Source organism: Agrilus planipennis, unplaced genomic scaffold (genome assembly GCF_000699045.2).
Source record: "Agrilus planipennis isolate EAB-ADULT unplaced genomic scaffold, Apla_2.0 scaffold38, whole genome shotgun sequence".
NCBI lineage: Eukaryota > Metazoa > Arthropoda > Insecta > Coleoptera > Buprestidae > Agrilus > Agrilus planipennis.
In genome coordinates, this window is record NW_020438882.1 from 430,632 (window position 1) to 445,568 (window position 14,937).

Genomic DNA, 14,937 nt, shown 5'->3' on the forward strand with positions numbered 1-14,937 from the left:
ACAGGCATATAATAAGCTATTTTATAAACTTTATCTCCTATAAATTTTGTTCTGAAAATGACAAATTAGGATATTTTAATATTGTCTCATAAGTAAGTAGTACCTACATGATACATTAATTTAAAATTTACATTTATAAAGGTCCATCATTAATTTTTGTTTTCATTGTCTTCTGGTTAGCTGGTAAATTGGTTTAAATCCTCGTTTGAATTGAAAACAAAAAAATATTGAAAACTGTTTCAATTGTTTTTTTAATTTAATTTAATTATTAATTATTTTATTACTTAAAACTTCTTGTCTATTTGTGTCCAAATACTTTCTTATCACATTTCGTAAATTGCTAAACGAATCAATTAATTATGTGATAACTGTTGATCCATTTTTTCCATGAGAAGCACCATAAAGCAGATTTAAACTAAAATTTATCATGTGTTTGAATGAAAGACAAAGGAGACTGTATTATTTAATGCAAAAACCCTCAAGTTATTTATAATACAATGCTTGTGTCATTGATCTTTTTTTTGATACTTAAATTATGTTACTGCTTTTAATAAAGCTAGCATATTTTGTTAACATGAATATATACAGTTCGTTTCACAGATATGCCGTGTAAACTGATGGGTTTTCATCTAACTGTAAGGATTAAAGGTTTATTACTTATATTATATGCGGATTTGATAAGTTACAAGTCTGATAAGTCTGACACGCAATTGATTTTAGTTTTAGTTCTTTACAGGAGATATTTAGACCATAAAAGCAAATAATATATATTTTTTTACACACCAATCCTAGTATTGTAGGGATATAAGAGTAACGTTAACAGGGACGTGTAAATATAACGATTTATTAAAAGAAACAAGTTATAAGATAAATAAGATTAACTTAACAGAACATGGAAGTTTTACATGAATGAGCCAAGCCCCTAACTTTTTTGAGGGTTATTCTTCGACTCCCGATTCAGTCCTTTTAAAAATTGTACAGTAATCGGTACTTCTTGACCGTCCCAGAGGTCTTTTTCTTTAAGCAACGGTAATAAACTTTACGACAGGGTTGGGTCCGAGGACCTGGCTGCTACATGTACATTTTCCTAGAAATTAGTAAATAATTCTTACGACTATAACAACTTAAAATTTAAACATTAACAACTAACTTATTCTAAGGCACGTCTGCATACTACATTCGGCCATCCTGCATTACATCTGGCCTCAGATGTTAGCATCATCGTCTGTTTCATTTTCGTCGTCAGTTTCAGGTATTTTACTTTCTCGATTGAATTTAGGAAGATTTTCATCATATTGTGCCCACGGTTTCAGGTGGTCAGCTGACACTGATGTCTCGCGCGGCCCTTCATGATTACCTACTTTGCTCACAATGTAGCGGTCGTTACGTAGGACTTTATTTATACGGTATGGACCTAAATACTTGGGATACATTTTCAAACCTGGCCCAAATTGTGTCCGTTTTATTGCGACGAGGTTCTCCACTTGGTAATTTTTTGCCTTTTTACGCTTTTTGTTAAAAGATTTCTTATTTTCTTCCTGCATCTGGGCAATTTTGTCTTTTGCCTCAACACGTATAGCGTCTCGTTCTTCGTCGAACATTTTTGTCCATTCTTCTTCAATGATCTCACGTATACGTTCATCACTCTTCAAACGCATGTCAGTACCAATTAGAAGTTTAAAAGGGGTATTTTTGGTGCTGCGATGAATTGTAGCGTTCAAGTACTTTTGTGCGGTATTTACATGTTTATACCATTCTTCGGGTTTCGGAGCTGACAACTTTGCTAATAATGGAATAAGCGTCCTGTTTACTCGTTCGACCTGTCCATTGCTTCGAGGTACACCTGTTGTAATACATACGTGCTCGATTTTTTCTATTTTGCAATATTCGTTAAATGCTTCTGAGGTAAATGCCGTCCCTCGATCTGAGATAATTCTTCTGGGATTACCGAATATTGCGGACTGTCTCTTTAGCCGATCAATTACGGCAGCTGTGTCTGTGGAACGTGTTGGGTATATCCATACAAACTTTGAAAATGCATCAGTGACAACAAATAAATAACGGTATGATTTCTTTGTTGACGGTATAGGGCCCAAGTGGTCAATGTGATACGTGTCTAACGGTACGCTACCTTTATTTATTGCATGCAATAGACCTTCCTGCTTTCCTTGTTTTTTTTCGACTAAAATACAATCTATACAATTTTTTATGACATGCTCAACTTTCTCTCGCATATTTTTAAACCAATAATCGCGTTTTATGAGAGCCTCGGTTTTATTAATTCCGAAATGACCGTTCTCGTGTGCACGTCTTATAATTTGCATCTGCATACAATTTGGTACAACTATTAAAAATTCATCGTTTACAATTTTATATAAAATATCATTTCTTATCTCATATTCCTTAGTTTTACAATTTCTTATTAACACAAAAATATTAGCTAATTCATTATCTTCATGCTGTGCTCTCTTTAACTTTACAATAATCGCATCATCACATTCACTCAAAGTCATAACATTTGGCAATGGGTTTCTACTAAGTGCATCGACATGTGACATTCGTTTGCCTGGTCTGTGTTCGATTTTATATTGAAATTCTTCCAACAACAGGGCCCATCTTGCAACTCTCACACACAAATCTTTCTTATTCATAGTCATTTGAAACGCTTGGCAATCAGTTACTATTGTAAACGGTATGCTTAATAAATATACTCTAAATTTCTTTAACGCCTTTACTATTGCTAACACCTCGAGCTCATAGCTGCTATATTTTTCTTCTGCGGAGGTAGTTTTACCACTCGCAAAATATACTGGGTGAAACTTCATGTCATCTGTATCTCTTTGCATTAAGATTGCTCCATATCCTAAGCGCGATGCATCCGTATGCAGTTCAGTTTCTGCATTTACGCGATAAATCTTTAAAACTGGCTTTGAACATAATGCAGCTTTTAGTGTCTCAAATGCTTCTACCTCAGCTAATCCAAAATTAAATTTAACATTGGCTTTTAATAAATTCGTTAACGGGCGAGCTATCATAGAGTATCGCGGTATGTACTTTCGAAAATAACCTGTAAGGCCCAAAAAACTTTGAATTTCTTTAATACTACCCGGCTTAGGAAAGTTAGCTACGGCGTTTGTTTTATGTTCTGAGGGTCTAACGGTGCCATTTTCAACAATGTGGCCTAAGTATTCTACCTGAGATTGTAAAAATTTACACTTTTTCCAGTTTATGAGTAGCCCATGATCTGCAGCTACTTCCATAACTGTCCTTAAATTTACCATAGCTTCATTATAATTTATTGCAAGGATAACAACATCGTCCATGTAAGTTAAAACTATCTTTTTATGAATTAAGTCTTTAAAAACAGCATTTATATATCTTTGGAAAACGGATGGTGAATTACATAGACCAAAAGGTACTTTCAAAAATTCATATTGACCTGTAGGGGTAATAAAAGAGGTATATTTACGACTGTCTACGTCTATAGAAACATGAAAAAATCTATTCTCAAGATCTATTGTACTAAAAACTTTTGTATTTTGAAGTAAATCTAATTGATCTTCTATTAACGGCAACGGGTACCGGTCTTTTACTATCTTTTTGTTCAGAGCCCTATAATCGATACATACTCGCGTAGATCCATTCTTTTTTTTACCAATACGATTGGACTAGCGTATTCTGATGTAGATGGTTGAGCTATACCTTTATCAATCCACGTTTTTATTATATTATCAACTTCAACTTTTTCGTGAGGAGATAAACGACGCGGTCGGGAATAAACCGGAACTTCGTCTTTTAATATTAATTTCATTTTTATACCAACTTCACTAATTTTTTCAGGCTTATAATTCTCGATCATTTCTATTACGGTATTACGATGGTCAGTATTCGTTATATAAGATAAATCGACATCATTAGAATTTTCAATAGCGTTGATACACAAAATTTCGGGAATGTCGTCGTTATTTATACCTGTATCGGCAACCTTTGATATTTCTATTCTACCTGCTTTGACTGTAAGATTAACTTGATTTAGAAAATCAGTCCCCATTAATATATCATATTTCAATATTTTACCTGGAACGACATGAAATTTCATACAGTAACTAACATTATCGATTTTTACGTCAGTAACAAATTCGCCAAGAGTTTCATTACCTGTTGACCCTATACCATCAAACTTAATACTATTTCGCGATAATGCGGGTGAACCTATTTTTACATACTCATCTGTCCGCATAAGAGTCAAATCGCTTCCAGTGTCTATTAGGGCTGTAAGCTTATTGTCCTTAACTACAACTTCTTTGACGAGTTTCTTCTTAGCTGCTTGTGTAATGCTGTTGGTTTCCTTTGATTTGCTGTTCGATGCTGTTCCTTGACACTTCGACGCTATATGACCGTAGTCATTGCACTTAAAACATTTCACACCTTTTCCTTTATTGGGACAATCAGCACTTAAATGTTCTAACGCACCACAAATATGACATCTTTTCACTTTTTTATCATGTCTAATTATCTTCATATTTTTATCACTACCTCGTCTAAATTTACTATCGTCTTTATAACTATTTTTTACTTTTGTCATTTCACTTTTCATGCATTCATATTGCATGAATTTTTCTTTAAGTTCGCGCACTGTTTTTGCACCATACAAAATACTTTTATTTACAGGATCATCAGGAATACCCTCGATAATATACTTAATAACTGTACGTACATCTATGTCCGCCTGGCTTGCGATATCAAGCATTTTGTATGTGTACTCCTGAAATGTTTCGTCCAGCTGTTTTTTTCTGCCCACTAACTGACGATGAACTTCATAGCTGTCGATTACTTCTTTAAACTCTGCTGTCAATGCATTTTTCAACATTGCCCAATTTTTTGCACACTTCTCGTACCTTACAAATAACTTTGCAGAACCAGTAAGCAATCTTTTTGCATATGCTACTTTCTGCATGTCTTTCCACTCACATAAGTTTGCCATCTCTTCGAAATCTTCAAGCCATCTCTCAACATTTAATTTTTTATCACCGCTAAATTTTTCCAGCGACTCTTCTACATCGCGAAAAGTCAATAGAACTTTATCGCGTGACCTTCTTTTATTTTGTTGGTTGACGGTATCTTCATCATCTTCACTTGAATCATTTTCGGATGTATCATTGTCCTCATGTAAAGCCTCACGTAACCGATGACGCAATATTGCCTTTGTCCCATCCACAGAAAGACCTAGTTCTTCCAACTTTTCACGTAATTCTTCCACCTTCATCTTTTCAATATCTTGCTGGCCAACCATGGTGTTTTTGAAACAGCCTTTTTCAATTCACAACAACTTTTACACAACTGAAGATCCGTCGGATCACTACTTTCGTTGTTTGAATGTCTTTAATTTTTCTCAACACCACGCACAGATACGAAAATTGTCAGTTATCGACGTTGTTATTAATTTCGCAAGTCACAGTTAACGATTTCACTGTATCCCGGACGAGCCCCCAAAATTATGTAGGGATATAACAGTAACGTTAACAGGGACGTGTAAATATAACGATTTATTAAAAGAAACAAGTTATAAGATGAATAAGATTAAGTTAACAGAACATGGAAGTTTTACATGAATGAGCCAAGCCCTCACGACGTCTAACCTTTTCGAGGGTTGTTCTTAGACTCCCGATTCCGTCCTTTTTAAAATTGTACAGTAATCGGTACTTCTTGACCGTCCCAGAGGTCTTTTTCTTTAAGCAACGGTAATAAACTTTATGACAGGGTTGCGTCCGAGGACCTGGCTGCTACATGTACATTTTCTTAAATATAAGTAAATAATTCTTATGACTATAACAACTTAAAATTTAAACATTAAGAACTAACTTATTCTAAGTCACGTCTGCATACTACAGTATTAAATCTAAATTGTAATATATTTTTGGTTCGAATTGCATGGTTACTTTCTCATTGAGCTGTATAATAAAGATCACCTTTAAATATGTATTGTTTTAGCTGCCCTTTTATTATTATAGGTGCACCTTGACCTATGACAGGATTTACCTTTATTATCCTTGTTGCTATTTCTAGCATTAATGGAAAGGCAGGTGCTTGGTAAATAACCTTGCAATCGATAGTTAAATAGTTACGTCACAAAATTTAATTCATAATGATTTTTACCCACTTGCTACACAGTTATTTTGCTAAATATTCTTTACAGTATCAATTTAAATAGCTGTTATTATTAAAAATATCGCATTAAAAATAGGAAAATCGAATCTTATACTAATTTAGCCTGCGAATTATATATAAACACGAAAAGTAATCAAACCCAAAAATATTTGGATGGTTAGTAATTCTTCTAACCATAAGCGACAAATTCGGTCGTATCGTGTTTGTCCAAAGGTCACTAACTGTATGAATCAAAGCAAAAAACAAAGAAACTTCAAAAATGTTGTGTTGTTACAAAGTTATACATGGAGGAAGAATTTCCAGTGACTGTGCCCCTGTTTTTTGATTATTAGTTAGAGAATCTTCAACTTTTTAAATTGCTAAAATTACAATGTGGACATATTTTTTAATAAAAATATAACCTCTTTCGTCATGCATGCTGTCTTTACTATACATATATTTTGATGGTTTGTAGTTTAGTTCTTTGGCTATAGATTCTGAACAGTTTTTGCGAACCATTTCGGTAATGTATCAAATATATAAATTATGCGAAATTGGTAACTCATATCTAATTTACAAGTAGTGTTCATGTACCACACCCATCTAATTAAAAAATAACCAAATAATCATTTTGATCATAACGTTTATGTGTTATATACAGTAGAATCCGCTTATAATGACATCGAAGGGAAATGACAAACACGTCATACTAAGCGGGCGTCATACAAAGCATAGTCTTAGAAAATAAACAACTTTCTATTTTCAATTTCATTTTAAACGGAGTCATTATATCCAAATTTTCCTATAGAGAATTTAATATGAAAACCAAACTTAACACTACAATTACTTTATATTAAGTGGTTAGTCAATATAGGCGGAGTCAAACTAAGCGGGCGTCATACAAAGCATAGTCTTAGAAAATAAACAACTTTCTATTTTCAATTTCATTTTAAACGGAGTCATTATATCCAAATTTTCCTATAGAGAATTTAATATGAAAACCAAACTTAACACTACAATTACTTCATATTAAGCGGTTAGTCAATATAGGCGGAGTCGTAATAAACGATTTCCACTGTACCATGAAAAATTGTCCCTTAAGAAACCAGATTCGTTTCAGTCAATATCAAATTAGGTCTCGTTTTGTACAAAGATCGGTCTAGTTTTAATTTCCTGATTCTGAGTTTCACCTCCGTCTAAGAAGTGACTAATAACAATTAGAAACTAGGACAAATACATGCGTATTTATATATACCTATAAAACAGCTGCATGTATACATATTTGCATGTGCACTTATCTTAAAAGTATATTTTATCCGACAGGAACTGCTTTACCTCTGAGTATCCTTCCAGTGTTTCTTTTTGCTATTACCGTTTTCTAGACAGCGGCGGCGTTTTCTTACTTAAAATGGTATTTAATTGTTAGTCGTAAACTCTAATGCAATTGCTCCTTCAATTATCCTAATTACAGTCAGCATTTATGTGAAACATTTCTTGATAAACGTATTGTAGAACTACCGAAGGTGCAACTGTTTTTACTACATAATTCTACTCATTCGAATGTAAATTTATTGTTGTTATAATTATGTTTTGTTTATTAGCGATTCGATATTTAAAATCAGCTCATTTACAGTTTCAACCAAATTGTTCGGTCGTAAAAGAAGTATATAAGTGAAATTTAAAATATTTTGCAGTTGAGATACAAAAATTTATATTAAAAACTGTTTACATGATTGTAACATATTTGTTAATATTTTAGTCATAATTGTATATTTGTTTCTTTGTTTATCAGTATCAGTTGTGCGAAATCAGTTCTCAATATTACTGTTTGTAATTTAAAAAATCTGCCTTCAGCAAACTTTTCTAAATTCTGTTTAATTCCTGCACTATTGTTGTGCAGGTACCAAAGAAACTTTATCACATTTAGTACCTGTTCCAAAAGGCTCATTATCATTCAGTATTTCCAGGGTTGCTAAAATTCACCACCCTGACAATAGTTATGCAGCTTGAACCAGTTTCGGTTGGCTCATTTTTCTAGTAAGGATAAGAATTTAGATATTAAAAATTTTAGTAAATTAAGAAGAGAGTAATTCCAGCCATCGTCTTGTCAACATTTAGATCAAGTTAACGTATTTTTTCATCTCAACGTATCTTTAGGCGAGTTTTTCTATTAAATGTGCACTTATACTAATTTAAATATAGTTATTTTTATTGTTTGTGTAAGTTCGAGTGCACTGGTCCTTCGAGAAGTTTTTCTATGTAGTAAATAGGCAGTACACCAATTGTACTATTCTTTACATCATGCAACAAAAAGTAATTCAATTTCAGAAAGGGACCTAAAACATAAAGAAAAGACATAATTAACAAATCATCCTTGTTAATATCTCCGAGTTGGAGAAAATTTGAGTTAAAGAAATTTTCTGTTTTACCGTTCGTGTTGTCTTTTCCTACCGTAAACTTATGATCCCGACATTTTTTATCAATTTTCCTTAATATAATACTGAATGCGGTGGTGAGAAATTAATAATTCAACTTAAAAATTGGAGCTATTAATCATTATCGCTGCAGATGATTTTTCCAAAGAAATTTAGTAGAAATTCGAAATAAAAAGCTAATTTGTGATGTAAAAGCAGCACTCGTCAAGGGAAGAAAAAATATTCAAGTTAAAAGATATTGAATTGAATACTGAACTTCGGCTGTATTTTCAATTTTATTGCAAGCGGTTTAAAATACAAAATGGGCTTATACTAAAGTATTATGTCATTGATAATGTTAGCTCATGGGTGTGAGCGTTAACAGAAAATTGGGTCAAACCATCACGAACTGGGTTGGTTCAGCGTTAGGAAAGCATTTTAATCGAAATGTCATGGAAAGATATTTTCTAAACATATACATACATGTACCTATATATCCGTCTAGAGCTTTTTTACGATAATGCATTTTAGCTAGTAAAATTGATTGTTTGCTTTGAAAGTTCTAATCTAAAGTACGCCATTAGTAAAATATATTATTGAGATGATACTTATCACGATTCTCATTAAGTGCATTTAATTATGAGTCTGTACTAAAAAAGTGTTGACGAAATACATTCAACTCTCACTTGAAATATCCTACTACTTAGGAATTAAATACTTGCCAATTAAATAGCTTTTTACTACATGTGTTGAATAACTTAGGAATTTTCTTTGTTTATTAGCTACGTATTTTGAATTTTCAATTTAGTTTCTACAATTTTATGTAAAATTTCTTTTGAAAACTACAAAATTTATCTTCATTTCCAGTTTTCTCGCTGATGCTTACAGATGAAATTGGTTTTTCAGAACTCATCCAAACAAAAACAATAGTTATTTTCAATAAACCAACGTTTCGCCCATAGATTATGGTTTTCTTCAATGTTTTTGAAATGTTAATAAAGATGGAGACTTTTAGGCAACCTTCTAATGCATAATATGACAACTATCGAAAACTTTTTTTTCAATTAATATTTTAGTATTTTGTGTGTTCTGATCATACGTTATGCTTTTAAACAAAATTAAATTGGTTTTCCAACAGTTAGTTTTAATGCTTTGGGTTTAACATTAGCATTGCTAGTCATATTATGTACAAAAAAATGCTCCATCTATATTAATATATTAATTAACTTGAAGCAGAAGCTATGAACGAAACGTTGGTTTATCGAAAATAGTTAAAAAATAACTCATTTTATCTACAAAATTTATTTTAGATTTTAGAGGGTAATATTTTAAATGCATTTTGTTCAGTTGAAGATGTTTTTCAACCAATCATAATCTAAAAAGTAAATGAATAGCGCTTGCATATTCTGGGTTATTTACACATGTCTAGTATGCAAAAGAATAATAAAGCCCCCCCAGTCTTTGTTTTTATTCCAAGAACCATATGCACCAAGAATGTTGTTTTCTTCTAGAGGATGCAGTCAAAACGATATTCTACCGAAGCGATTTAAGTCTTGAACAAGAATTAAACTTCAGTAACACAAAAAATGTTCTGTTCTTGGGGTAAAAAACAATACTTAATAACATGATAATTAAAAGATAAAATAGGAAGTTACGTTTTTAACTATAGTTCTTTAGTAGTTGTTTCGATTTAATTGTTAAGAAACATAAGGGTATCTTTCTGTTTCCTATATAGGGGCAAGTTGATTTATTGCGCTAGTAATAAACAATAAAGTAAAAGATTATCGATTTTGACTTCATAATCCAAAACCAGACTATACACAAAAATTCAACAGGTATCAGATATCCCAGCAAGGTTCCTAGTGACTATAGAACTCCAAACAAACTTTATTAAAGCGTTTGCCATAGTTTCACTTTTATTACTGTATGTATGTACGTATGTAAGTAATATAAATGTATTTTTTTAGACAATTCATCTCAAATTTTCATTGTGTACTTTCTCTTAATTTTTTTTGTTAACTCCTTCCATGCGTATAATGAGGGCATCGTGTAGGTACGATGTTTCTTGCTCCTAAAGCATATGAATACATCACGTTCTAAACTATGCCTGACTTAACTCCATCATCATTCCTTAATCGGTCTAACAGCCGAGATCTTATTTCGTAGCATCCTCTTTAGTTAATCAAGCATTATACGTGCGTGTGTTAATTCCCTCACTTCTATCCGAGACTAAATTGACCGTTAGGTGAGGTGATCCGAAAACAAAAAGGGAAAATGTATTGTATGACCTTTTGAAAAGGGCTTAACATTAGCTATAATAGAAGCTTAGAATTTGATTTCTCAATAAAATGAATTGTAATAGTAAAGTACTTACAAAAAATTGGTGTTAATCAATAGCTTACACCAGCGGTTCCCAAATAGTATTCCGCGGAACCCTGAACAGAGGTTCCGCGAGATAAGACGTTTCTGGTCCTTCTTTTTTATCGAAATGGGGTTCCGTCAAAAAAGAGTCATCAGAAAGGGTTCCGTAGCAAAAATAGTTGGGAACCGCTGGTCTACACTATCATATAAAGAAGGAAAATTTGTTTATAGGAATAGTATAAGTTTTTAGTAATTTATCGAAAACTCCAGACACGGATCGCAATTTCAATCTTATTAGATCTCATTAGCACGTTATAGGTAGTCCCTCCCATATTACATCAACTTGCTTTTAAAGATCTTTTTCGATTTGGTCGGAGATTTTGCCTATGAGATCTTATCAACACTAACACCACATTGGCTGTTCAGGTCCGAAAGATTAGAACTGCTACTTAACAGATAATTCATTAAATGTGGAAATTCATTAGTTACCATTCAAGCTTCGGGATCAACAGGCAGTTTCCCATATTATTAATCAGCGAGTCGACATACAGTCAGGGCTTCTCGTTTTCATTTAGAAGCCTGGAACCCTAAAATAGGCATTGGTATTAAGGTAGGATTAGTGAAAAGATAGGTGTTTGTTAACAATATAATGATTAATAAACCCGAAATTCTTCAGGAGAACGGAGTTTAGGAAGTTAATTACCCGGATTGCTCGACTGTTTATATATTGGTAAATCCAAAAGAGATATGTTAGCTATATTCAAGAAACACGTCAATTAGGTGAAATACTTATAAATTCATCACTTTTCAGTGCATCGGTTATAAAACATTATTAATAATAACAGAATAAAGACCACTTGGTATATCTTTCACAGTTTATTATCATAATCTAACATATTTGTTTCGACCTGATGTTAGATCAATATTAAAGATCAGTATAGTTTGTACTCTTTGATAATGATCTAACTGTACATATAATAAGCATGCTTGGGGTTTAGTCAGTCATCTAATCGGTAAGAGTCATATCATACATAAAAATTAGAATTTCTAGAATTATTGTTAAATAACATCTTCAAAAACAGAAACCTTTCTAATACTTAGAATGTTCATTATTATTATACTTTTCTTTTCACAATATTCTCAAAAAATAATATGGTATTCATTTTCTATGTAATTTCACTATTCATTCCAGTCTAAATGGTATGTAAAATTCTTGGTTTCTGTTCCCTCTCTTCATTTATAAGTGTCTTTGTCCATCTTTAAAACCATCATGTGTGTTTTCGTCGATGTATTTGCATTCACATTCGTACTTTCGAAACAGTTTCAAATAACCAAAATTCCTAAGTATCGCAATGTTCATTTTGCATTCTTGCGCTAAAGAATAGAACAGTTACAACTGGTTGGGAGTTTTCTTGTGTCACTTTATTATGCGTTCTTGCAGCTGATTAATATTGTCTAGAAATCCCAGCGGGATTTCACTACCGAAGTTTTTGCGAATGCATCAGCTGTGTCAGCTGGAGAAATCCCACGGGAGAACTCCAGAAATACACATGCACCTAAACGTGTTAGTGACACTAAGGATTAGAGACTTGAACGGGACAACAAATATTAAAGTAATACTTATCAGTATGTTTACCTTACAATTTTTTTGATTCTGCAAATTGTTTCCGAAAATAATTTAGTTAATAAGTTTAAAAGATAGGTATGATTTATTATAAACTAACAATATCATTCACTCTTGTACGATAAAGAAGTTTTTTTTCACATTTACATTAATACGTAAGTATACCAAGCTGTTGTAGGATTAAATTCTTTAAATAATGTTCTCAAGCTAGCAGTTTTTCCCCTAGCTAAGGCTCATGCGCCTTTTTTAATGTTTTATAGCCTAACTCTTTTAGTTTATTGTGAAAACTAGTTTACTTTCAATTGGAATAGTTCCGGCTAAAAAATCGAGTCATTAATTTAATAGAAAGGACTCCACTAGATCCTTAGGGGAAGTGACCCTTTGTTAAACTCTTTGGTTTTTGAATTTTGGTAATTACCGACGTCTAGATTAAAAATTCTAATGGACGCTAAGTCTTAAAAACTCATCTATTTGAGATTTGGTCCCTTAAAGTTATAATAAAGGTATATTGGAAGTCCTTATTAAGGAATAATGCAACATTAGGGGACCGTATCTCAAAGAAATAATCTCTTACGATTTAGCGTTGAGAATTTTGATTTACACGTTGAGAATTACCAGAATCGAAAGTTTGGAAGAGTTTGACAAAGGACATTTTCCGTAAGGATCTAGCGGGGTCATTTCAATTAGACAGTCAATTTATAATCTAAAATCCGCACTCTTGAGTCAGAAAAATAGAGAAATTCGAGTTAAAGGGTTCAGAATGAGCGTGAAACATTACATACCTATGTCAAGGGAACAGCTGCAAAAGTTCGGCTAATTCTACAGTTTAATAGTTTCAAATAGATTTAATAATTTGAAATCGTGCGAATCTCTAGAACGAAATATTTTATTTCTTTTTCATTCTTTGTGAATTTACTCGACGACTAAAATAAAAACGGATAAAATGAGCACCGCATTCTTCAGTTCTGTGCAGAAAATTTTTGATGAAGAAAGAAAATTGTTTTCTCCGAGAAAAAGAATAAGAAGTCAATTTGAGACTGTGGAATGGATCTGTAATTATGTAACGTTTGTTGTTATCTCGTTTAAACCGATAAAAGTTAAAAAAAACTGATATGAATAAGCTAGGTACCTAAGCTAATTAAAAGCATCGTGTTATTAATAAAATTTACCTTACTAAGAAATAGCTTTCATCGTTAAACTTCGTTCCTGCACGGTGACTAATGACCTTTTTAATTTAGGTAAATGCGTATAAGCTCCATAGGTACATTAACCCCAATTTACCGTGGAAAAATAAAATATTGCATAAGTCAAAACTTTTCCCAATGCCATTTGTTTTAGAATTTCGTACACACAACGCCTGCTTTGGTGTCTTTTGTTCCTAAAATAACATTCGCCTACTTATATTAAGGGTAATTACCGAAATTAAAAAAGTTTTATACTTTTTAGGTGTTTTTAAAATGAAATGAAATAACACGCATATTGTATGAGTTAACCAATTCTATAAGTTAAGTAGTTAAGATGATGTAAATTGTATATAAACATGAAAATAGCAAATCAGGAAGTGATGTAGTGTTTTGCTCTTATTTTTATTATTTATTTACTTATATATCTCGTCTTGTGCTAATGTAAATAGGTAGCGTAATTGACTAAGAAATTAAAAAGATTTTTTTCTCCTTTAATTTTCAGTTTTGTAGCAAAGTCGTCACAACGAAACAAAATATTTACATTGAAAGTAATGGTATTTTTATTTAGTAATGGTATTTTTATTTAATGATGGCTGCTGTGTATACTATAGTTACAAAAATATCAGTGAATTTTGTCAGAATTATGGAATATTAACAACTCAAATAAAATAAAACGTTTTTTTTTTTAGAGCAGCATTGTCAAGGTAAAGATATGTTTTTCTGGAGATAAATATACATATAGAAAATTAGTTAAAAAAATAATACGAGATATTTTAATTTGCCTAAAATTCGCTTTAAATTACTACTTTCTAATAAGTTTTATGCTTACTCAGTTATTTCCTAAAATACAAACATTGTTTTCGTTAAATTTAGTTTCTACTGTTCTTTATATTTAATAAAGTGCACTGCTTTCATATCATTAATTAATTGCACTTAATCTTATCCAATACTGTATGAACAAGTAAAGCTAAAACTGGCAATATACACTTTTGTGATCATCAAAAGTAGAGATAATAAAAAATAAAACCGATAAATATAGAAATAGTTACTTTTATTTTTTCATTATTAAAAGAAATAATAAAAAATAGTCAGTTTCCGCATTTAAATCATAAATAAATAAGGAAATGAAACAGTTGGGTATTTTGAAAAAAACTTTATAAAATAGATTGCAATAGATGATTGATTGTTTATAACGGTCTTTTGCTCA

At 31.9% G+C, this 14,937-nt stretch overlaps 1 protein-coding gene and 1 long non-coding RNA gene across 3 annotated transcripts in view; one reads left to right on the forward strand and one right to left on the reverse strand.

Moving 5' to 3' along the window:
- The window catches only part of LOC108745258 (serine-rich adhesin for platelets), a 34,581-nt gene that overhangs the window by 1,582 nt on the left and 18,062 nt on the right, over positions 1–14,937 (forward strand). The gene's annotated exons all lie outside the window — the stretch shown is intronic.
- Positions 11,910–14,636, reverse strand: LOC108745259. The gene is made up of 3 exons (XR_003232559.1): positions 14,560–14,636; positions 13,716–13,924; positions 11,910–12,296 (listed from the first exon to the last, which is right to left on the reverse strand). It is a non-coding gene; the product is annotated as an uncharacterized LOC108745259 (long non-coding RNA).